The sequence below is a fragment of the Schistocerca americana genome, chromosome 5, assembly GCF_021461395.2.
Source record: "Schistocerca americana isolate TAMUIC-IGC-003095 chromosome 5, iqSchAmer2.1, whole genome shotgun sequence".
Classification (NCBI taxonomy): Eukaryota; Metazoa; Arthropoda; class Insecta; order Orthoptera; family Acrididae; genus Schistocerca; species Schistocerca americana.
In genome coordinates this window covers 387963539-387979931 of record NC_060123.1, presented here as the reverse complement: position 1 = coordinate 387979931, position 16393 = coordinate 387963539, and the positions used below count along the sequence as shown (strand labels likewise).

Genomic DNA, 16393 nt, shown 5'->3' with positions numbered 1-16393 from the left:
AGACAGAGATTTAGGAACCAGGTTTTAAATTGTAAGACATTTCCAGGGGCAGATGTGGACTCTGACCACAATCTGTTGGTTATGACCTGTAGATTAAAACTGAAGAAACTGCAAAAAGGTGGGAATTTAAGGAGATGGGACCTGGATAAACTGAAAGAACCAGAGTTTGTACAGAGTTTCAGGGAGAGCATAAGGGAACAATTGAAAGGAATGGGGGAAAGAATTACAGTAGAAGAAGAATGGGTAGCTCTGAGGGATGAAGTAGTGAAGGCAGCAGAGGATGAAGTAGGTAAAAAGAAGAGGGTTAGTAGAAATCCTTGGGTAACAGAAGAAATATTGAATTTAATTGATGAAAGGAGAAAATATAAAAATGCAGTAAATGAAGCAGGCAAAAGGGAATACAAACGTCTCAAAAATGAGATCGACAGGAAGTGCAAAATGGCTAAGCAGGGATGGCTAGAGGACAAATGTAAGGATATAGAGGCTTATCTCACTAGGGATAAGATAGATACTGCCTACAGGAAAATTAAAGAGACCTTTGGAGATAAGAGAACCACATGTCTGAACATCAAGAGCTCAGATGGAAACCCAGTTCTAAGCAAAGAAGGGAAAGCAGAAAGGTGGAAGGAGTATATAGAGGGTCTATACAAGGGCGATGCACTTGAGGACAATATTATGGAAATGGAAGAGGATGTAGATGAAGATGAAATGGGAGATACGATACTGCGTGAAGAGTTTGACAGAGCACTGAAGGACCTGAGTCGAAACAAGGCCCCCGGAGTAGACAAAATTCCATTGGAACTACTGACGGCCTTGGGAGAGCCAGTCCTGACAAAACTCTACCATCTGGTGAGTAAGATGTACGAAACAGGCGAAATACCCTCAGACTTCAAGAAGAATATAATAATTCCAATCCCAAAGAAAGCAGATGTTGACAGATGTGAAAATTACCGAACCATCAGTTTAATAAGCCACAGCTGCAAAGTACTAACACGAATTCTTTACAGACGAATGGAAGAACTAGTAGAAGCCGACCTCGGGGAAGATCAGTTTGGATTCTGTAGAAATACTGGAACACGTGAGGCAATACTGACCTTACGACTTATCTTAGAAGAAAGATTAAGGAAAGGCAAACCAGCGTTTCTAGCATTTGTAGACTTAGAGAAAGCTTTTGACAATGTTGACTGGAATACTCTCTTTCAAATTCTAAAGGTGGTATGGGTAAAATACAGGGAGCGAAAGGCTATTTACAACTTGTACAGAAACCAGATGGCAGTTATAAGAGTTGAGGGACATGAAAGGGAAGCAGTGGTTGGGAAGGGAGTAAGACAGGGTTGTAGCCTCTCCCCGATGTTATTCAATCTGTATATTGAGCAAGCAGTAAAGGAAACAAAATAAAAATTTGGAGTAGGTATTAAAATCCATGGAGAAGAAATAAAAACTTTGAGGTTCGCCGATGACATTGTAATTCTGTCAGAGACAGCAAAGGACTTGGAAGAGCAGTTGAACGGAATGGATGGTGTCTTGAAGGGAGGATATAAGATGAACATCAACAAAAGCAAAACGAGGATAATGGAATGTAGTCGAGTTAAGTCGGGTGATGCTGAGGGTATTAGATTAGGAAATGAGACACTTAAAGTAGTAAAGGAGTTTTGCTATTTGGGGAGCAAAATAACTGATGATGGACGAAGTAGAGAGGATATAAAATGTAGACTGGCAATGGCAAGGAAAGCGTTTCTGAAGAAGAGAAATTTGTTAACATCCAGTATTGGTTTAAGTGTCAGGAAGTTATTTCTGAAAGTATTTGTATGGAGTGTAGCCATGTATGGAAGTGAAACATGGACGGTAAATAGTTTGGACAAGAAGAGAATAGAAGTTTTTGAAATGTGGTGCTACAGAAGAATGCTGAAGATTAGATGGGTAGATCACATAACTAATGATGAAGTATTGAATAGGATTGGGGAGAAGAGAAGTTTGTGGCACAGCTTGACCAGAAGAAGGGATCGGTTGGTAGGACATATTTCTGAGGCATCAAGGGATCACCAATTTAGTATTGGAGGGCAGCGTGGAGGGTAAAAATCATAGGGGGAGACCAAGAGATGAATACACTAAGCAGATTCAGAAGGATGTAGGTTGCAGTAGGTACTGGGAGATGAAGAAGCTTGCACAGGATAGAGTAGCATGGAGAGCTGCATCAAACCAGTCTGAGGACTGAAGACCACAACAACATACACAGTATAACTGCCTGAACACCTCCTCCTCCTAGGTGCCTGCCTGCCAACTGCCAGTTCCCAGTCCCCACCACCCTTCACCTTCCTCAACCTATCTCGTTCCTCCTTTGCGCATTGTAACTGCACCTTAAGGGCACAGATCTCCTTTACCAACTTATTTCTACTACAGATTCTGCATACCCAGATGAGGACCTCGCTAGAATGCCCATTGGCTTCCTGACTGCACTCCCCTCAATGAAAATACTTTGAACAAATCCCACACCGTAAACCACTACTCACAAACCTACAACAGAGCCTACACTTCTCACTCATGATAAAATTTACAGTTACTGAAAAAAAACTATACGTCTACGTTATCTAAGTTAAATTACACCATTAGAACTATTTATAGAACTAACAATAGTGGTCTCGAAATTATCTGTCTACTACGGAAGCAACTACTTGTATTAATACTAATGCACCACTGCTAATACCAGTACCAACATACCAACAAAACTTTACAAAATTTTTAGCTAAAACCAAAAATTCAAGCGGCCACTGGAACACTCTACGAATTTAAAACACTGAATAAAAATTTTACTGCAATATTTCACTAGAAACAATAATAGACATCAGCTGAAAACTAAAGCATGAGATTTACTAAATGACTTCAACGCGCAGAAAACTGGAAAAAACACAGCGAGCGTATGTTTTCAGAAGTTTATTAAATTGTTATTTTGCCACAAACAGCACGAAAAACCGCTGAAAACTAATAAATTAATAACTGTATAACAGGGCAAATAACTTTGTCAGTACTTAGCTTTATACATGCTACAGCTGCAACTGCACGCCGCAAAATGTAAACACACTATTGAGGTGTGTGTCTTGGACAAATGACATAAGCACACTCAAAAATAACAGACCATTCGAGTCAATAACACAGGAAGAAAGACTGAGATTAATGAAAATCCAATAAGTTACTTTTACAGCAAATATTAACACAAATAAACTTTAAAAAGCAACTGAAGACTAAAACTTTATAAAATATTGATGAGCAGCTTCAACAGCAGTTCAGCACACGTGATGTCCCCCCTCCTCCCACACCAATCCCTCCGTAGCTTTGAAAGATGGGTTTCCTAGAGAGGGGGCTTAAAAATTTTGGGAGGCTGATTATTAATTGATTTTAAAATAATTCTGCAGGGGTGTAAGCTCAAAAAAGGTACACTTGCTACTTGAAGAAATAAGAGGCACAGTAGATGCCTGTGCAGACCAGGCTGGAAGGTCAGTGGCGGCAGTGGAGCAGCAAGGTGAGCCAAAGAGGTGAGGTGAATGGGCTGGTGATGGAGAGTAGCGTTGGCCACAGCGACTCAACTTATCTTACTTCAAGAATCAGTAGTGTCGGTCCGCAACATGTTGCACCATGGGCATTAGAGGGTGTCACTCGGGCACGCCGTACAATAAGAGATGCATAATTTTAAGGGTCTTTCTTCCATTTGTGGCTAATATCTTAATTTCATCAAATACAAGTGGTTCCAGACATTTCTAGTGAGTTAAGTAGTTTAAAGAGGGGGCAGTATTTATTTTCCTATTACAAAATTATTGGGTTCCTTGTTTGTGAAATCAGTGAAACGATTAATGTTGAAAACTGAAGTTATGGTGTATGATCTCAAAATAATGGTGGGGAACATTACAAAATTTGAGAGGAGTGATATAATAGACTTTATATATGCACCAATGAGATAGACATTAAAATGTTCACCCTTAGTGTGTCATAGAATTCCTGATTACTAACACGTAAGACCTATATTCAATAAATGGAGTAGATGTTCCATTCTGCCAAACTGGGAGTTAGGAGTCAAAATATGCAATTACAAAAGGTGCCAGAGTGATTGTAACTGGAAGATTCAGTAGAATGTGTTGATTATTGGACATGAGCTAATTTGCAAGGACATAAAATTCGTATTCTTGTAGCTTGTAACTGAGTCATTTAACACTTACCATGCTAAGCCTTTAACAGCATGCCACTCCCTGTGTGCTGGCTGATTTTTTTTCTATTTTCAACAGACTTTAAATAGCTGTAAAGGACGTTTAGTTGTAGATACATAAAAACTACAGGTATGGTTTAAAACTTTAAGGTTTCAACTTTACATGGGTTAACAGTCATGTGTATGGGGCATATACTGTTTCCAAGAAGTGACGCGGATTTCTCCTCGATTTTGCGAAAATAAATTTTTGTCAAAAATTTATTTTTACTACTTTATTCAATTTAAAGAAGAAATAAATTTTGGAAAGTGATCATTTGACACTGAAAAGACATTTGTTATACCATTTGCACATAAAGCATAGCTAGACACACATAAGCTGTTTTGTATAGTGAACCACAGTGTGATAGGGCTTGAAGCACGGGGTGACACACAAACCTACATTACAGTCACTACACTCGTAAGAAGTATCTTTCCTCCCAGCTTTCCCAGTAATGTTCTTTTGTTTTCCACTACACACTACACAACGTCTTTGTGCTTTCTTCTTCCCTTCTGCCATTTCCACACGGTTCGGAAAATGTTTCTGCCACAATCGAGCAATCGTTGCAGATCCATGAGAATCCTCAATTCTCTCTCCTCTCTGTAACACTAATGCAGTGCAGACCTCCTGTATAAACTCAGTTTCTTGTCATTGATGCAATTGTGCAAAATACAACCATTGGAAACTGCCATAATTATACAGTGGAAGTCGAGCTTTCTGCACCACTTCACTGTTTTGTGATCAAGTGCTCCATATGAAAGACGCTGATAAAAAAGGTCTACACCAGCTTTATGTTTGTTGTAATCCAGCACTGCCACTGGTTTCAACTTCTCATTGCCTTCTCTTGTAGCAACAGGCAACATTGAGGATGTGTGCCTGGTACTTATCATCCACACATCCCTCTTGTCTTTCCATCGCAATGCTAGCACATCGTTCTTGCGGCGAAATATTTGTTCACCCTTTTTGAGTTTACCCTCTTTGACAGTCTTGGGCAATCCTTTTCTGTTTGGCATTACAGTCCCTACAAGACCAGTGTTGGCTCTAGCCAGTTCTTCGGCCAGCTGAAACTGGTGTAAAATCTGTCAACATATACAGTGTGGCCCTTACCTTGGAGTGAGCCGAGCAATCGCTTTACCAATGCAGAAGCACTGTTGTCCAGTTTATCGTCCCTTCCGTGGCAAACTTCAAAGTTGTATGTGTACCCAGTTTTGGATTCTGCAAGAATGTATAGCTTCATGCCATATTTGTTTGGCTTATTAGCCATATAAACTTTGAAACCTACACGCCCTCTGAAAGGACACATACCTTCATCAATGGTTAGCGCTTCAGCTGGCTGATAACTTTCTTTGAAATTCCTTACCAAATCATCCAGAAGGGGCCTGACCTTATGAAGGGCATCAAAGTCTACTTCACCTTTCTTTTTTTGCTTTGAATTGTCATTTATGTGGAACATAGACAAAATATTCAGAAATCTGTCCCTTGGCATAATATTGGGGCAAAAATTGCAGCTAACCACTGGATCACCACACCAGTGACCAGCCATACTTGGCCTCTCACTGATTGACATGTGGAGGATAATAGCCAGAAACGTCTTTGTTTCAGCAATTGTTAGCGTCCTCCACTGCTTTAATCTAGAATTGGGCCCTAATTTGTTTTGTGCTCTCAGTGTGGCCAGCTTCTGTCTAGCATATAGGTTTGTTTGTTCCTTCATAATTGAAATAACCCTGTCATTTATAAAATGAGAAAAACAATCTAAATATTCACTAGACTGACAGAGTCCTACATTATTTAGCACACCATGAGACCCTGTAAATAACAAAATGTTTGGCGTTTGATCCACTATAGTCCAGTCATCCTGTGAAATGTCACTCAATCTTGGCCTCTTTCGATGATGAGTGGGGGGGGGGGGGGGGGAGGGAACACAGGCGGTGGCTCACCTTCATCTGACGACAAATCTCTGTCTGAAATAATACAGAACGTAACAGAACAAATCGCAACATGAACTGTCTTGTTCTGCATTGATTTAGTAAGATGTTAGACTTACCTGGACTATCGTTATTTTCCGGCATTTCGTAATCACTGTCACTATCGAAATCCGAAAAATCCTCATCAGTAGGTTCAGCAAGTAATTCTTCAATCATTTTTCGAAGTTTTGCATCTTCATCACTCGCCATTGTGAGTAAAAAGAAGATAAACAAGCTAAAACCAAAATACTAGCGCCAAAATCAACGGTAAACAAACGACAGGACACCACAGAACACGTAACATACGCGTGAAAAACACATGTGAATTCGTTTGGAAATATATATGGATATATCGCATTACCTCACTAGGTGCTGCGATCTAGCGCTAATATGATGATGAACTACAAGCATTACAGGACCTACAGGTTGTGGCGGGAACGCTAACAATGCGTTTGAAACACTAAAACAATGTGGAATGCGGCAGGACGTAATATTACGGCGGCCGCATTTTCTTCATTTCCGCCCGCGACGTAATATTATGGCAGCCGCAAGGTAAGTGTTAATAGGTTACAACAAAATATCAAATTCAGTATAAAGTTTATAATAGAGGGAAACATTCCACGTAGGAAATATATATCTAAAAACAAAGATGATGTGACTTACCAAATGAAAGTGCTGGCAGGTCGACAGACACACAAACAAACACAAACATACACACAAAATTCAAGCTTTCGCAACAAACTGTTGCCTCATCAGGAAAGAGGGAAGGAGAGGGGAAGACGAAAGGAAGTGGGTTTTAAAGGAGAGGGTAAGGAGTCATTCCAATCCCGGGAGCGGAAAGACTTACCTTAGGGGGAAAAAAGGACAGGTATACACTCGCACACACGCACATATCCATCCACACATACAGACACAAGCTTGTGTCTGTATGTGTGGATGGATATGTGCGTGTGTGCGAGTGTATACCTGTCCTTTTTTCCCCCTAAGGTAAGTCTTTCCGCTCCCGGGATTGGAATGACTCCTTACCCTCTCCTTTAAAACCCACTTCCTTTCGTCTTCCCCTCTGCTTCCCTCTTTCCTGATGAGGCAACAGTTTGTTGCGAAAGCTTGAATTTTGTGTGTATGTTTGTGTTTGTTTGTGTGTCTGTCGACCTGCCAGCACTTTCATTTGGTAAGTCACATCATCTTTGTTTTTAGATATATATTTCCTCAGTATAAAGTTTGTTAAAGTACTGCTGAAAGAGTCTAATCTAAAGCTTTACACCACTATAGTGCCTGAAGCATTATGCTGAGAATTAAATAGTCGCCAGTGAGGCATATTCTGGTCATGGGGCAACCACCAGTGGACCCCAGTAGAACTTAAGTCCGCATCATATTGGAAGGCAGCCCAATTTTCAGCCGTCCTGCACATCCCCCTCCACTAGCCACTGGCAGTCAATAATATTCATTCTCTTTCTGAGCAGCTAGCAACGAGTTACAGCTAGACAGTGAGAACCTCGCTCCTACATTCTGGATTGTTGCTGTACTTCGTGACAGCTGAATTATTCATTTAGCTGTCAGTTGGTTTTTTTGTTAAGTGTGATTTAAATAAAAGCTAGGTGACAGCAATAAATGTGAAGTGCTTCACAAGCAGGTGAGGGGGATTATTTACCACATTATAGCTTTTTCAAATGTGAATTTGAAAGCTGGTCTCCTACTGTTGACATTTGATGGCACATATGGACTCCAGAACCATGTGCTGTCGCGAAGAGAATTGTAAACAAAAGGGTCAGAGCTGTAGGAACCGTAGAAAAAATTGGTTTCGTGTCACCTGGAAAGCATCAAAACAAGGAACCTGTAACACAAATCTATTGTTTTAACAATGATGTTTTAAAGTGCTCCATGGGGATGATGAATGCCCGACCTCTCAGAAATGTGTTATAGTTATGCAGGAGAAAATTAACTTCAGTGGTAAGTGCTTCATCAATGTCAAGAATTTTTTTTAAAAAATAGGTGCAGCACAAACTACATCCTGCATAAAGATTCATGATACAAGAGAAGGAGGTAGTTCACCTTGATGGAACATTGGTCAATTAGAATCATTCCAGGAAGATCTGCTAGAAAATGAGTGATAGTACTGGTGGTCTTAAAGTTTTCATAGGAATTGGTTCTCGGATAATTATTCTGCATGCTGACTCTTTGTCTGCTTTTGTTTCTGGGAGTAAACTTGTATTTAAGTGTAAGAAAAACAGCAGTGACTACCCTTCAGAAATGATCACTGACAGTTTCGTGACGCGATTCATAACTCTTTTCATGCCTTGCTTCGAAGTCAGTCATTGCCAGTTATAATTCAACTGTTACAGAGAAAACATAAAGTATAAACACCAGAAAAGCAGATATTTTTCCCTGGCTTAAAAATAAAAATATTAAGCACAGTATAAACCAGACTCATTACGATCTCCTGCAGCTAGTTAATTTCTATAGATCGCATGACAGAACGTACAAACGTGACGTGAATGGTGTCGCACAGTTTTGCATTTACCCACATGTCACTGTCAACATAGCCCTAGGGAATCAATTTAGCCAAAGGATAAGGCTGCGTGGGAGGGGGAAAAAACATTAAAGATAACATTCACTGAACTGCTTGTGCCTGAGGCAGTAGACATCATCTCACCTGTAGCATGGGAACTTGACAGGGAAGCGATGATGGATATAAGCCTTGAACGTATCATCGTAAATTTACAATCAGATTGTTCGTAAACAGACTCAAATAGAAGTCAAGGTGGTATTGCGATGTAGACTTTGGAACAAAGCAATAATATTTCTTAGTTTGTCAACATATCAACTGCATGCATGATAATGAGAACTTGGTAGCCTTTTTGATTAGGACTTTGTATCCTTTGAATTATGCAGACTATAATGTTTAGCATATTGCCCAAGGAGAAGTTAAGCTTCTCCCACCATGTTGTGTGCTCTAATAACACGCAAGAATGCAGCTGGATAAATTCGTCAAAAGTCCAATATTTCCAAGTGTCATTTTCAAGGCACAAACTGGATAAGGTCCTAAAATGACAGTAACTGTTCCTTGTCAAGAGATCAATGGTTTTTGATGTTATCAGTCAGATTCCCTGGAGTTATTCGCAGATGATGGTTAATTGTTTGCTTGTTCAACGGATTATAAATGCAGTCTCTCAGTGTAATGTCGAACGAGTTAGTTTACAGTCATAATTCCCATTAACCATGAAAAATATAACAACTTACTGACCATTTTTATACTAGTCTTTTCATTAGTCATTGCTACCACTAATTCTTTTTTATGAACAGTAATTACACTTAACTACAGCCCGCCCCCCCCCCCCCACCCCACACACACACCTTATACACATTTTTAAAAATTCTGTTGAGTAGAAGCAGTTGTCAAGCAAGTATGATGATTTCAGTTTGTGCTTGACATTAATTTCAATTACCATCACATCAGAAATGATTAAAACTTTATAGATCCTTCTTTGTAACACCCATCTACTATGTTACATCTGAATGATCTGCATACTATTATCCAACTATGGTGACTGACATTTGTCTGCTCATCATAGCTAATATCACCACTCAAATAATAGTACCTTTTCAAGTGCTTTATTTAGCTTAAGAGTCCTCCCTATCTCGCCACTACACTGCTGTTAGTGTAGACCAATTCTGACTTCACAATAACCCAGCATAACAATCTGCTTGCTGTGCCGACACTGAATTTGAATCCTATAGTTTACATACCTTACCTGTTGCCAGGATTTTATTGCAATAACATATTACCTGGCAAACTAATGGCTTTTCAGTCATTAATGGACCGACAAATGCCTACAACTATGTCACTATACGACCTCCAGCGCTGCACTCGAGCTAAAAATTACCTTCATTCTGATGTGATTTTCCAAACTGAAACCCATATTTATAAAATTGCTCTCTTATTAGCTGAGGTTTTGACACCACTGTACCCACAGATAGTACCTATAGGGTATGATCCAGTATTCATCACTGCCAGTGACAGCTGGCTGTTCACCGTAGCCACACTACTAATGGCTACCATAATTTGTTATGACCATGCCCTTGTAAATCAGGCTTACCATGCCACTTTGACTGGTAGTAGCCATTTGTTTAATAGTTCCCACTGTGATATCATCACACTGACAATTAAACTGTCTGCTCAATTAGAGTACACTTTAAACTTAAGTTTGAATCCATTCATCTTATACTTGCCAGAATTACCATTTGAAATACCTTTCACCAAAGCTTCAGTGCCAAGGAGACTTAAGTGTATGAAGCAGTAAGAGGGTGAACAGGTTGCAGCTCGCGTCACGTAAGACAGCATTTCCGTGCATAGAGGCAGAGCAGCGAAGGGATGAGCACTGGCATGCGCAGCAGCAGAGAGCGGGCAACAAGTTCAAACTTCAGTTCCTTTAATGATTTTCCTGGAATTGTTCAGTGGAGTCAGATGGAATAGTTAAAAATTAATTCTCACTCTCTTATGTAAGGTGAAGAGGTTGGGATGGTTGCAGAGATAGTAAACATGATAAGTACTAACCTGCGAAACAGCAAACAATTTTCTTGGTGGATGCTGTGTATCAGTGTGGCATGCCCTGTTTGTTCTGGTGTGTAGTATCTTACTGGCAACTGTGGGTATAAAACTGTCCATCATGCCAGAATCCCCTGTGTAGAAATAGAGACTGATTGAAAAGTATGGTTTTAATATGGAGATAATCTAAGAGCCTGAAAACACTGCATTTGATTTTCAGTTAAACAACTTCTCTAAGTTAATGGGATCTGCATAACAATGTCACTTGTAGATGCTGGCAATAGCAGCTATTTCTGGTTAAGTGCTATGGGAAGAAACTGAGGTTTTCAGAATCCCTGAGGACTAGTGTAAGAGTGTTGTTTGTGTGGTAGAGCTGCATATGTGCTGGTGTTTGATGGTGTTGATTAAATAAGTACACTTGAAAATGCATGAATCTCAGTGGAAAAGTGACAGAAATAATGTGATGGTTCTAAACATCAACAGATTACGTGGGCAGGGCAAGCAAATGGGCAGAATTGATATCATCAGATATCAAACTTATGTGGTGAAGGTAGATCACAAAATTAATATTTCCCTAATGCAGGTTCATGTCTCAAGTTTAGAGAAGTTGTCAGCTTTTGCTTACATCATAGATGGAATTCAATGACTGTATGTGACCATGTGTGGAGCATGGGGAGTTGTGCGGCGTCCAGACCATTGTTCTGGCAACACTTAGCTGCACACAATAGTGGTGGGGCAAGGAGCTGGGCTACGGCACTGTTGGGCATTGTGGGTGGCAGGCTTATTGCTGCAGGCTCTGCCTTCTCATCAGCTGCATGTGGGTATTGATTCCACAGGCATTTAAATTCTGGGTGCAAATGCTCAATGTACATGGCTGTCTGCTGTCAGTTTGACATGGCTCATCATATAAGGAGAGAACATTTTGAGGCTTGCGAAGTATTAGGACAGCACGTGATTAAAGTAAGAAGCTCCCTGTGAGGGCTTGGTGGTGAAATAACGAAAATACTACGGAGTGATAACCAGTAACACCTTGGTGATGGATCTTACTAAAGGTGGTTGTAAGGCTGACATAAATGTATCAATAGTTAATCAACAGTACTTTAGTTACTGTCACAGTAGGATGTTTGAAGAGTGTCAAGCCAAACTACTGGTGGTCTTGAGGCACAGGAAGGCTGGCAAGAGGAAACTCGAGCATAGGTAGAGAGCAAAATCGTTATTACTGGGGGACTGAATAGTCCCTGCATCTAACTGTTGACAAAAAAGGGCTCCATCTTGTTCACTAAACCTCAGCTTACACAAAACCAAGATCTTTCCACTGATACAGGAGCACATGTTCAGGATCAAAGTTTTCATTCACCTTTTACAAATTCCCAATGTACCCTTCACTGAATGCCGGATAAACATACAGACAATAGTTAAACTAGTTCCATACTTTTGCAAGCATGTCTGGGGTTACTGCACTCATGCTGTTGCTATGTGGTGTTGCCAAAAGTTGCTGGAATGAGAGGCACCTAGTCTTTCACACAGCTACATACAGTGAATGGACAAAAATATGTAAATATCAAAAACACAATGCATTACAATGCCTGATACAGTGTAGGAAAGTGCTTCACATACAAAACAGCTTCCAGTTGTCTAGGAATGGCAAGATATAGGTACTATATGGTTTTTCAAAATAGTGAAATGTTCAGGTAACGATGATGGAGGTGGATAGTGATCGCACACCCTCCTCTCCAAAGTAAACCACAGGGAATCAATAACATTGAAACCTAGTTCCTGTGATGGGCTGGGGAAATGTGACTATTCATCCTCTTGCTCACAAAACAAGTCCCGGACAATTTGAACTGTGGAAACAGATTGCTGTCGTCTTGGAACACACCATCACCACTAAGGAAACTACATTGTACCATGAGATGGACCTGATCAGCCAAAATGGTCATGTAATCCTTGGCAGCAATGCAATCTGCAGACAAACCACTGGGCCAATGGAATACCATGATAAGGCCACCCAAATCATCAAGGCATACCCCGCCGTATTTAATTCTTGGGGTATAAACTCGTCCAGAAGTTGCAAACAGTGTGCAACAAGACTCACCCAACCAAATGACTGTCCCATTGCTTCATATTCCAGATTTTATGACTTTAGCACCATGCTTTTCTGTTACAGGGATTTGCATCACTGAGGAGTTGTTTTTGAATTCCAGCCACCCTGCAATTCCCTGCTTGTAGAGCTATCTTCGGGTTGTTCTGGTGCTGATACTGTTCTTGAGTGTGACATTCAATTCTGCAGTGACCTTTGCAGCTGTTGTCCACTTCAAAAACACGCACCATACGAGCACCAACAATTTCCCACATTTGAATTCATTAGCTTTGACATGGTGTACTCGTAAGTGCACAGAACTCTTCTCTGACGACAGATGTTTGCAATATTGAGGACATTGAACAGATGCTGTTCATGATCAAATACAATAGCATAACCTGCAGGCTTGGCTAGCATCTGCATTTATGTTCAAGCAAGCATTTCTTGCCATGTTTCCATACTTTTGTCCAACCCCTGTACAATGAGCTCAGGTGACTTTAGAAGCCAATGGTGTAGTCCCATGTCCATACATCCCACACAGTTGATATATTGTTGTGGCAGCTCGTTGTTAAAAAATGCTTTTACATGCAGGTGCCAGTGTGGTCGTGCTCTGTCCTGTTGAAAAATGAAATTTTCACCATGCTTGTTGCTGTGTTATTGGCACCTCAACCCGGTGCACAATGGATAATAAATGATTCAGCTAGCTGCATCAGAGAGACCCCTATCAGCAGGAGGATGAACCAAGGTAAACTTTCCTTCATTCATGTAGCACATATCGACTTATGAAATCAAGTGAATCTCTTTTGATACAACTTGTGTAACAGACCCGAGAGCCTTATATTCAGTATGCAATTGTTTTTGCTTTAAAGACAAAACATTTCTACTTTGACAGAATAAAACAAAACATTAACAGAACACGGCATCTCCATTAGTATCTCCTATTACCTGGTAAATGTGCTCGGTAGGCCTCTAGAATGCATCTAGTGGCAAGCTCCAGTGATACTGCTGTACCACTGGATAGCCCATGTATATACCTATAATTTCAGCTCTTATGACTCGTACTGTTGTAGGCTCTCCTGAAACATCTTATTTCACAACAAAATATCCATTCTACAAAAAGCTAATAATGATAATGTTATAAAACCTGTGATTATTCCATGAGGCATCCCTTCACCTGTTCAAGGCTTAAGGTTAATAGGACTGTTCATTTCCTCACATATCCCTCCACTTAAACCACAGAGTGTGACTTGTGGTGTAATGAACAAAGAATTGTCATGTACTCAGTTGTATAATAGTCAGGTCGCCATGATAATAGCTTGCTTGGCAGTACAGTTACTGTGATAGGATCCTTTAGATAGAATTAATAATTTTGTGTTGTTTGACATCTACAGACAACTATTCATACCAAACAGCTCCATTGGATGGTAACACTCAACAGATCTATCAAGTATACTTAGTAGAACACATCTGCTGCTTAACCACATTGTTTACTCCAATATAGGTCCTTCACCCACTTAAATTAATATAGGTTTTTATATCTAGTAAGGAAAGTTCTGGCAGAATGTTGAAAGTTCAGAAGTAAAGGAGACCACTCACCAAATAGCAGAAGCATTGAATCATCGACATGTGTGCACAAAAGAGAAAGAAAAAGAGCTAGAGCACTCATGTGAACACCCCCCCCCCCCCCCCCCCACACACACACACACACACATGCACGCGAGCACACATACATACCCCTACATTGCACCTGTTGGATGCACAATCTTGATTGTGACTGATTTAAGTCTGTATTTGATGATGTTTTTCGTATTTATACTTGCTTATTACAAAAATATCTAGTTTAATTGAGTCACCACATTAAAGGTATCCCAAAAACATACCATTTTTATACAAGAAATTGTGCCAAAGTGTCAGGAAATGTCACATCAGTGATATCTCATAAAAACCGTCAGTTTCACGTTATATTGACAGAAATCGCAAACTTAACTTTTTTTTCACTTTTTGTTTACACAGAATTTTGCTGTCTCTAGTTATCATGAATCAATCTCATTTTCTAGCAGACTTTATGAAACAAACAAGCTTTGTACTTTCTGTGCCTCCCTCTCATTTGTCACCCATCCTTCCCTCTGACCCTTCTTTCTGCTTCTCACCTAATTTTTCCCCCCACACACTCCACCCAATACAATTCTTTGTCCCAATCAAACTGCACTGTTTGTCCAAAGCAGACAGCAGTGACAATGTAGCTGTTCAGGTGTATGTGTATTCTGTTGGCTCTGAAGGCCTCACCTGAAAGCCCATCAACATTTTCTATCTTGTTTGTGTGTGTATCCTCCTCTGAATCCTTCAGATATGTGATGAATTGATATGCATGTGAGAGCATGCTTACTAGTATGTTCCAAAATGCCGCAGATAGAAATGGTATTTTCCAGTGCTCATACCTCTGGTTCTGTTGGTGATAAAAAGTTAGGATCAATTGTTTTGGATAGAACTTGGGCAAGGGCCCATTTGTACATCCGGCAAAAGGATCACCATAGTGTCACTATCCTACAGTACAGGGTCAAAGTATGAACATTACACACTTCCTCCTGCTTAGGCAAATAGAGGAAATTAGTTGGTTCTGTTTGCTTTTGATGTGGTCTGCAGTGGGCTTAAATGGGGCTTATGGAGACACCATTAGTTCATGGGGAGTTCCTCGGAAAACTGGCTGAATGTTTTTCAATGTATTGCCAAGATCCTGATCTCGAACAACCTTGAAATTTTCTTGGTATCTTTATCCCTATCCCACATAAAGACGTTCAAAGTTAGCCTACTTGTGTATATAAAATATGCACATAAAATTAAATAGATTGATTGATGATGGGTATACCTGTGATTTAATTAAACTGATGGGTATACTGATGAATTAATTAATTGATGCATTTGCGTAAATCTGTGGGCCGTTCCTGAGGAAACCCAAAAGAAGTGTTTTTCACCATTTTTCGCAGTGGATCAAACCCCACCTGCAGATTCCAAGATGGCTGTGTACAAGATGCCATTTTTTTGTGAACTTTTTAAAGGTGCTGAGAAAGATAAAATGAGGCAGATGGTACCCCACTTGTCGGTCAATCTTTTTCACCTTTCTTGTGCTCTGATAGGAGCATTTTTTCTGCTGGTTGTTATTTATGTATATGGGACAGTCAAATGAAAAGGAGACAGATTGGGAAAAAATAAGTGTAGTTTATTATGTCAAAAGTAATCACCATAACTGTTAATATGTTTTTCCCACTGTGCGAAGAGATGACCAATGCACACGTGGAAAAAAAGTTTGTGGTGGTCTAGGGAACCGTGATTGTATCCAGCATTCACCTCCTCATCTGAAGCAAATCAATGACCACAAATCTTTCTTCAGTACTCCAAAAATATCAAAATCTCATGGGGGAGAGGTCAGAACTGTATGGAGAATATGTAGGGGCTTCCCAGCGAAACTTTTGCAGCATACGCAAAACAACGATGGCAACATGTAGGTGGGCATTATCCTCCAACAGAATGATGCTGTCTGTCAACATTCCTGGGTGTTTGGACTTGATGGCAC

The 16393-nt window shown here is 40.2% G+C and overlaps 1 protein-coding gene across 2 annotated transcripts in view; it reads left to right on the top strand.

Annotated features, from left to right (window-relative positions):
• LOC124615607 (farnesyl pyrophosphate synthase-like) overlaps positions 1-16393 on the top strand; it is a 64189-nt gene that overhangs the window by 23817 nt on the left and 23979 nt on the right. The window contains exon 6 of one of the 2 annotated variants that reach the window (XR_006979803.1): positions 13414-13567. The exons of the other annotated variant lie outside the window; for it this stretch is intronic. The gene's annotated coding sequence lies outside the window, so the exon portion shown is untranslated. The remainder of the gene's footprint in view (positions 1-13413; positions 13568-16393) is intronic. 2 annotated transcript variants of the gene reach the window in all.